This window comes from Acyrthosiphon pisum, chromosome A3 (assembly GCF_005508785.2).
Source record: "Acyrthosiphon pisum isolate AL4f chromosome A3, pea_aphid_22Mar2018_4r6ur, whole genome shotgun sequence".
Classification (NCBI taxonomy): domain Eukaryota; kingdom Metazoa; phylum Arthropoda; class Insecta; order Hemiptera; family Aphididae; genus Acyrthosiphon; species Acyrthosiphon pisum.
The window spans coordinates 16,294,655-16,301,191 of record NC_042496.1 but is presented as its reverse complement, the minus strand read 5'-3'; the positions used below and the strand labels follow the sequence as shown (position 1 = coordinate 16,301,191).

Genomic DNA, 6,537 nt, shown 5'->3' with positions numbered 1-6,537 from the left:
TAAATATCATTTGAACAATTTGCGAATAATCATAGTTTTGTTTACCTATTTTAGGTACTTATTTAACTTGTAATATTGTATTGTTTTCTGAGGCGTAGTCACGGATTAAATAAGGTATTCAAATTTGTGCAACTGTTTAAATTAATTAATGATATTCAAAAGATAAAAAAATTACAAAAGTTATTGAAATAAAAAAACTGACCATACATTTTTAATTTACTAAGGAAAAATATATATATGTGCAGTATTTTTTACATAATATTAGATACTAACAAAACTTCAGATTTTGTTTCGTATAGTGATACAGCTGATGTAGGTATGACTTTTAAAATATTTATAGAGTTTTAAATAGATAGTAAGCATCATTCAATGCATATTTGTATAGAAATTATTTGAACGTACTACAATTAAATAAAATATTAAAGTTTTATAAATTATAGGATTTTAATAATGGATTATAAGTATCTCTATCATATTAATTAAAATATCTGACCAAAGAAACTAAATCTTATTAAACATTATGCAAATTGAACATTTGATAATAATATAATATTATTTTTTTAATTTTCAACAAAACATTTTTTTAATCTTATTTCTTTTTAATGTGTTTTTCTTTCTAAAGACAAACAATTGTTTTTTTTATTTTTTTGAAATAATTACTTATAATTGCATTTAAGTATGTAACATATTATGTTTATATTATATATAAATATGTAATATATTTTAGAAACCGAGTAGATTAAAGATACTAATTACATTTAACCCTTCTGCGACACTTATACAATAGGTACGTAAAATGTCGTAAAAGTTAAAATTAATAGGAAAAGAGAATCTTAAACAGTTAATAATTTGAGCTCATAAGTCGAGTTAATTTTTTTTTTTTTTTTTTATATAACACCGAGGTACTTGATAGCAAATAATAAAATCAGTATAGAAACCTTAACACACAAACACGTAGATTATGAATGTATAATTAACATACGGTTGTTTATATTATTTTTGAAAATTAAAACACTCATTGATATGTGATAGCCAGCTATATAATTTCATTTAAATTATAAGTATTATAACTAAAACTAAAAGGTTTGTATTCATTCGGCGCGAATGTCAATATTACAGTTAAATAGCCATTACTCTATTCAGCGGGAGAGGAAATTTCCCGTACACAAACGACCAGACGGCAGACACTTAACTGCAGCGCATTACTCTATAATTTTTATTCATAAAATTGATTTGGTTATAATTAATTAGTTAAGTAACTCAATAAGCCAACTATGTAATAATTGCATTGTTGACCATACCATGTATACAATACCACTGCAGATGCTCATATAATACGAATGTAATGATTTTGCTCGAGTTCATGTTAGGTTAGGTTCAACATTCAAGTGTACATTGTGCTTTAACAAATAAGGTACTCTCATAGGTAATCCTTATATATAGGTATATAGTATCTATACCTTTAAATTTTATTATAAATCGTTGGATCATACGTTAAACCATTGTTTCCATTTTTTCCATTAAGACTCTCTTCTCCACCCCTCCTCTAAAATAGAAAATTGAACATTGGGTACAACATTAATTATAAAGTTTATCAAAGGCGTAGCAGAATAACATTTTATTTTTTTGGAAACCATGTGGGGTCAGTGTTTATATTATTAAAAAAATAAATTGCGTTTTACTATGTAACTCTTTTATATTAGTAAGTTATTAGTATAAATGGGTTCGTCTGAAAATATATAAGTAATTACTACTACTTATATTATATAAATGCAAAAATAATTTGGGATTGGGGAGACTAAGCCACCAAAAATAAAACAAAAAATACGCCATTGAGAATATTATTATTATAAATTGTATCAAGTATAAAACAAACATTGAAAATAAATTGTATTATATTGAAAATAAGCATAACATCATATGACATATTATTATGTATTCTATTATACTGTTATTGTTACTTATATTGTTTATGATAGCTTATAAGAAAAATGTAATATTGTTTGGAGAAACTCAAAAACAAACAATTCATTGTAATAATAATTTATTATTATAGAACAACACTAGAACAACCTAATTCAATCATAACGAATATGAAGTTCAACACTCTACATTATTATAAATTTTATTACATGTTGAAAATATATAATGTAGGTGGTAGAGGTATGTATATAATTCTCAAATATGTATTTAGGTTGGTTGAATGATTCCTACATCTTTTAGATTCTAAGCGGAGCGATGAATGTACTTATTGTTTTTACAATTATGTATTTGTTTTTTGTTTATGTTTAAGTAGGTACACAATTTATAGTAGAAAGGAACATTTTAGGGAATTTTTATGCCAATGCAGTTTTTCACAAAATCGATTTCCTTACTTTCCATTTCTGTGGTTCAAAAACAATATTCATAAATACACGAAATTATAATCATAATATGTTTGTATTACCATTTCCACGCATAATATATAATTGAAAAATATTTTAACTCTATTTAAGCTATTTATATTTTATAGACTTGTGAAATTTTTCAATTGCTTTAGTGTTTTCTAATAAATGTTCGTAAAAAGCTTTTACCAAAAGGCTTGAAAATTTAATGGATAATAATAAAAGCTATATAAAAATATTAAGATACATTATTATATTTTATACAAACAATGCCTTCTTTAAAACATTTAGATTTTTTATGCTACAACCTATTTACACCGTATTTAATTACAATAATAAATTCAGTGTTAACGAAATTAAAAAAATATATATATATCATCATTATATAACGGCATAATACTATATTATAATAATAAAATACCTATATTACTTTAACAGCAAAATCAAAAAACATATTATCATAAAATATACTTAGTAATATGGGCTGACAGACGGTTTATTCAGACAGAATCGTTTTTAGTATACAATGATTTATTATTGAACTTAAATTCAACACATACATTACACTACAACTGTACATACAGCAGAGTGGTTACCTATTTTCCCTCCATTTTAACTTATTACATTATTATTCTTATTATGTTTCATAAAAATAAAATCTCTTTATAAGGCATTTTCTATTATGGTAAATCAATTATTTATTTTGACATTTTCTTTGAGTGTTTTTTTTTGTATATTAGCATTATAACAAGGTAAAAAAAATAGTTTCCCTTCAGCTGGTTAAGTTTAATACATATCTGATAAAAATAATATAATTTCCTTAATAATGCGTTATTGCTTTACATTATATATATATATTGTATTACCTATATCCGTATGTTAATTCTAGAATAAAAATTGAATTTTCTCATAATATTATAAATAATACATTTTACGCATGGTATAATTAAATGCATTACAAAAATGATTAATATCGTGTCTATACTGATTCACGGTATAATAATATTTTGAAATTCTTTGTAATTTATGTAATTAATTTACCAGCTTAATACGTCTTTGATGTGTATCTCAAGTGGAACAGTTTATTATAATGTTGCAAATTCAACAATAATTTATTAAATACTCGTATTCTTATAATGTGTATACCTTTGAATTCATGTAACGTTTGCATCGAGGTACTGTGGTATTTATAAATAAATTACACTTGTTCAAACCTCAAAGTGCAACAACATGAAATTTATTTTAACATAAAATATTTGTGGTTGGAATACAATTTACAAGGAGAAGAGAGCATTTTTAAAATACATAAAACCTTCCGTCAACGGTTCTAGTAAATTCTAGTAAATATTTTGCTAGTAATTTATGTATCGTTATTAGAACGATATGTATTTTTATTTTTTTTACCACTCCAAATTTCTGTACAAACATTTTGAAGTCAATAAATTGTACAGTTAATTTTCGTACCAATAATCGCACTGATCCACCTGGCACAAATATATATTTTGAATTTGTTTACCGTATGAATTTAAATATCCTAGCCATTATTTCCATCCATTAAAACGTTCAAATATTATGATTTGTTAGGGTTCTCTAATAAAACGAATTTCAAGCAACCTTTGTTTTTATATGAAAATATATGACGTTTCGTATATATGTTTAACTTATACTATAAACCCTTAGACTCTTCCTAATAATTATTATCGTTCATGATATCCACAGTTTTTTTGTGTATACAAACAAAAACATTGAAAAAAGTCAGTGGCCAAATGTTATAACAACAAACGCATGTTATACATAATATTTATTATGTAGGCGAGTTTGAGTATTCCTATTTATTAAAAATACGTCGTGCGTAACGTACTCATAATTACAACGAATAAAAAAAAACACGATTTTCAAAAATTGTTATGGAGTATTATTGAACCGATTTTTTTCTGATTATTCTTTTGCATTTTTCAACCGTTAACGACCCGATATAACAATAGCGACCAGGTCTTTTATCAATTGCGTAAACTCGAAATAAAAAATAAAAACTGAACATTACGATAAATTATTCGTCATTTCGTCGTCAAATAGGTATGCTTTCGTAAGCTTTCGAAAGCTTATATAAACTTAACAGGTATATAAACTGTGGGAGATGGGGTATTATTAACAAATAATTATAATTTAATTGAATGTATAGTATAAGACTAACAGTTAATATAAATTATGTAGAAGACAATCTTTAACCAAGAGTTGTAATTGAAAAAGAAAGAAACAATAATTTGGACAATCGTCAAGGAATATTATCATCTCTTCCGTAGCTAGACACGCGTGTCGCGTGAACGAGTAATATAAATAAAATTGGATAAATAATAATAATATCATGGTGATATTGCTTGTAGCGTACGCATGTTTGTTAAACGAAACGATACTATGACGGAAAAAAAAATGAAATTAATTATAATTATTAGCCCCGGTGACGCGGCGCTCTAAATAGGCAATTTCGGTACACAGACGCTCGGTTAATACTGGACGGCGTTGTTCCGTAAAATGTGTTTTGGGCGCCGTCGGCGTACCGATAACGATATCGACGTTATCATAATATTATTTATGTAATATTGTCTATATTATCACACTATCGCTTCGGAGATCATGCCATTTATATCTTAAGCTATCTATATAATATTACATTATATCAAACTATAATATCGGATAGTGACTCTTTCGTAAGATAGACGTATGACTAAGTGTACGACTTATAACGATAATATTTATCTGCGGTGTTATAGTGTCACGCGGTACAGATAACGCGTAATGCGTAATGATAAATAACGGTTTTCACAGATACGACACCGAATACGTTTACCGTCGACTTCATCCTAAAGTGCAGGCTACCTATACATACATCAGATTATCATCGTAAACTGTACAAAAACACGATGATCGACCTATAGGAGGACGTGACAATTCAACGTCATCCACGCAGTCATATCTTAGGTAACGGGGCCAATGTGGTATAATATTAATATTATGATAACGATAATAATATATTAAACTGTTTAGCGACCATGATCGAACACCGTCTTTACCTGGCGCATAGTTCCGGGCGGCGCGATCATTGCCGTGTGGTGGCGCAGCGGTGGTGGCGTCGGTGCTCCCGGCGGCCGTGTGGCGGCGGACCCGGCTGTGGCGAGGACACGAGGTACGGACCCAGGCAGAGGGTGGTGAGTCGTCGTCGCGTGTTGGTGAGGGGGTAGTTGACGGGGTGAACGGAGGACGAGCGTCGGTGGTGGTGGTGGTGGCGTATCGCGTTTTCTCGGCGTGCGGGTGGCGGCGGCATCGGCGATGGAAGTTGGACTTGGACGCGGCGGCGGCGGCGCAGGACTCGGCCGGGCGAGCCGATTGAACGTACTAAACGGTCTCCACCGGCGTCGACTGTACGCGAGCGGGCCTCTGTCGATTTCGCCGAAAACGCCGCGAAGCCGCGCTACCGGCGCCGCGAGCGCGCGCACCCAAAAACGAATGCCGACGAAACTTTTTTTTCCATCATCCCCTCTGCCATTCCCGTCCACCACCGAAAGCTCACCGTCCTCGAACCACCGGCTTTTATGTTTTATTATTATTATTATTACCGTTGTTATCGTTATTTTTTTTTTACGATAAACGCATCATACACACACACACACACACACACACAATCGTGTCAAGTTTGTAGATGGATTTACACCATGCGATATAATAATATGCGTGTGTATAGTATTATTATAATAATATATATTGTACCATACCATTGTACCAAACAGTTTTCATAAATCTGATGTACACGATATTATATTGTATGAATTCCGTCCGGTGAAAATTCCTCGTCTCTCGGCATCCTCTTCGTCTCGGTGCGGTCGTTGTTTCGTGTACACTGCAGCAGTCTATTATCCAAACGATCGAAGTTCCTCTCTCGCAAGGGAATGCATTATTGTGAAAACCGATGGGCTTGTGTCTACTTGCACAAGTGGCACAATAATTTCGTTCAAGGTTAAAAATGCAAACGCAAACCCAAGTGTCGAGAGCTCCTCTATAACTTCGATAATTTATATACATAAAGTGGTCATGCGCGCGTGTGTATGTGCGTATACAAATATTGTTGTGTGGTGATAAAAAAAACTCCTGCGTGCGT

At 30.5% G+C, this 6,537-nt stretch overlaps 1 protein-coding gene across 1 annotated transcript in view; it reads right to left on the bottom strand.

Moving 5' to 3' along the window:
* The window catches only part of LOC100167476 (heparan sulfate glucosamine 3-O-sulfotransferase 5-like), a 44,281-nt gene extending 38,494 nt beyond the window's left edge, over window positions 1-5,787 (bottom strand). The window contains exon 1 of the mRNA XM_029491753.1: window positions 5,456-5,787. The gene's annotated coding sequence lies outside the window, so the exon portion shown is untranslated. The remainder of the gene's footprint in view (window positions 1-5,455) is intronic.
* Between the last annotated feature and the right edge of the window lie 750 nt (window positions 5,788-6,537).